Source organism: Tasmannia lanceolata, unplaced genomic scaffold, assembly GCF_043159265.1.
Source record: "Tasmannia lanceolata isolate RefF3 unplaced genomic scaffold, GAP_Taslan_0.1 ptg000284l, whole genome shotgun sequence".
NCBI lineage: Eukaryota > Viridiplantae > Streptophyta > Magnoliopsida > Canellales > Winteraceae > Tasmannia > Tasmannia lanceolata.
In genome coordinates, this window is record NW_027518959.1 from 402,501 (window position 1) to 405,000 (window position 2,500).

Genomic DNA, 2,500 nt, shown 5'->3' on the forward strand with positions numbered 1-2,500 from the left:
GGTGCGGTGGCCTTGCACGGCCTTTTGTCTTTGGAACCAACCATCAGTGCCACGGGAAGTGCCGGAGTCCCGGCATCCGCGGTGCCAAGTCATTGCGCCCTTGGTCTCTGCAGCGGGGCATGCCGGGCACTCCCAACCATTGCAAGCAAGCAAGCAAGCAAGAAAGAAAGTAAGTAAGTAAGTAAGTATTACATATAGGGGCGGGACATGCGGGGAGATCTGCGAAACGTGCATTACGGGGCACACGCGTACCTACCGGGGCATACCGACCCCTATTGGGGCACACGTGTGCATATCGGGGCATACCGGGCCTATCGGGGCACACGCGTACATACCGGGGCATACCGAGCCCTACTGGGGCACACGTGCGCATATCGGGGCGTACCAAGCCTATCGGGGCATACGCATGTATCCCAAGGCATACCGAGTCAATCCGGGCATACGCGTTCATACCGGGGCGTAACGGGCCTATCGGGGCATACTTGGGCATATCCGGGCAAAAAATGCCCAAAACTTGCGCAACCTTGGCAACCGTGGTCCATTCCTCTCTATATGCCTAGCCTTGCCAACCGTGGTCCATTCCTCACTATATGCCATGGCCTTGTGCCCATGGTCTTCCCAAGACAGCGTCCAAGGCCCCCGGAAGGCCAAGGGAGCCCAACCCAGCAATGCCCTGCTATGGCAAGCCAAGGCCAAGCATTCCGGTGCCTATCCGGGCAAAAATGCAATTCCTCTCTATATGCCTAGCCTTGGCAACCGTGGTCCATTCCCCACCATATGCCATGGCCTTGTGCCCATGGTCTTCCCAAGACAGTGTCCAAGGCGCCCGGAAGGCCAAGGGAGCCCAACCCAGCAATGCCCTGCTTTGGCAAGCCAAGGCCAAGCATTCCGGTGCCTAACCTTGGCAACCGTGGTCCTTTCCTCACCATATGCCATGGCCTTGTGCCCATGGTCTTCGCAAGACATCGTCCAAGGCGCCCAAAAGGCCAAGGGAGCCCAACCCAGCAATGCCTTGCTAGGACAAGCCAAGGCCAAGCATTCCGGTGCCTATCCGGGCAAAAACGCCCAAAGCATGCCCATTCCTTAGCCTATCCAGGCAAAAACGCCCAAAATCTGCACATTCTAGTGCCTATCCGGGCAAAAACGCCCACCAGCATGCCACCCTCCTATAGGGTTTGCGCAACCAACCAGCCTAACCACCAGTGGCAACCAAAGGTGCTGTTAGCGACGACTTCTGAAGACGCAACGAGACGCGACGTGTTTGCGCCCAGACGCGACGAGACGATGCGGGATCTGCGCCCAAGAATGCCTAGACCCGTCGACTTGATGCGGGATCAGCTCGCCCAAGCATGCCTAGTGTGCAAGGCCTGTGTGCAAGGCTAGTGTCCAAGGCTAGTGTGCAAGGCTCATGTGGAACGCTAGTGCGCAAGGCTAGTGCCCAAGGCTTGTGTGCCAGGCCCGTGTGCAAGGCTAGTGTCCAGGGCTTGTGTGCATTGCTTGAGTGCAAGGCTTGTGTGCATTGCTCGAGTGCATGGCTTGTGTGCAAGGGTTGTGCGCAAGGCTAGTGTGCGGGGCTTGTGCGCATGGCTAATGTGCACGGCTTGTGTGCATGGCTACCGTGCAAGGCTAGTTTGCATGGCTAGGGTGCAAGGCTCGCATGCGAGGCTAGTGTGCAAGGCTGCGTGCAAGGGAAGCGTGCAGGGCGAGTGTGCGAGGCCACTGTGCACGGCGCCAGCACTAGCGAGCCATCATCCGCGTTGCCATGGCTCGCTTGGCCTTGGCTTGCCAGGCCCCGACACGAGCAATCGCGCATTTTCTTTGCAACCGACCATCAATGCCGCCCAACGGGGCCAGCACGAGCAGTCATCCGCGGTCCCCTGGCCCTGCGCACGTTTGTCTTTGAAACCGAGCATCAATGCCACAGAAAGTGCCGGGGCGCCAGCTGGAGCCATCATCCGACGTGCCATGGCTCGCTTGGCCTTGGCTTGCCGGGCCCCGACACGAGCAATCGCGCATTTTCTTTGCAACCGACCATCAATGCCGCCCAACGGGGCCAGCACGAGCAGTCATCCGCGGTCCCCTGGCACTGCGCACGTTTGTCTTTGAAACCGAGCATCAATGCCACAGAAAGTGCCGGGGCGCCAGCTGGAGCCATCATCCGACGTGCCATGGCTCTGGTCCCATGGTCTTCGCAACCGAGCATTCGTGACACCCGCGGGGCCAGGACACCAACCCTTCCGACACGAGCATTCGCGCATGTTCTTTGGCCACACAACGGCGCCAGCACGAGCAAAATCATCCGCGGTGCGGTGGCCTTGCACGGCCTTTTGTCTTTGGAACCAACCATCAGTGCCACGGGAAGTGCCGGAGTCCCGGCATCCGCGGTGCCAAGTCATTGCGCCCTTGGTCTCTGCAGCGGGGCATGCCGGGCACTCCCAACCATTGCAAGCAAGCAAGCAAGCAAGAAAGAAAGTAAGTAAGTAAGTAAGTATTACATATA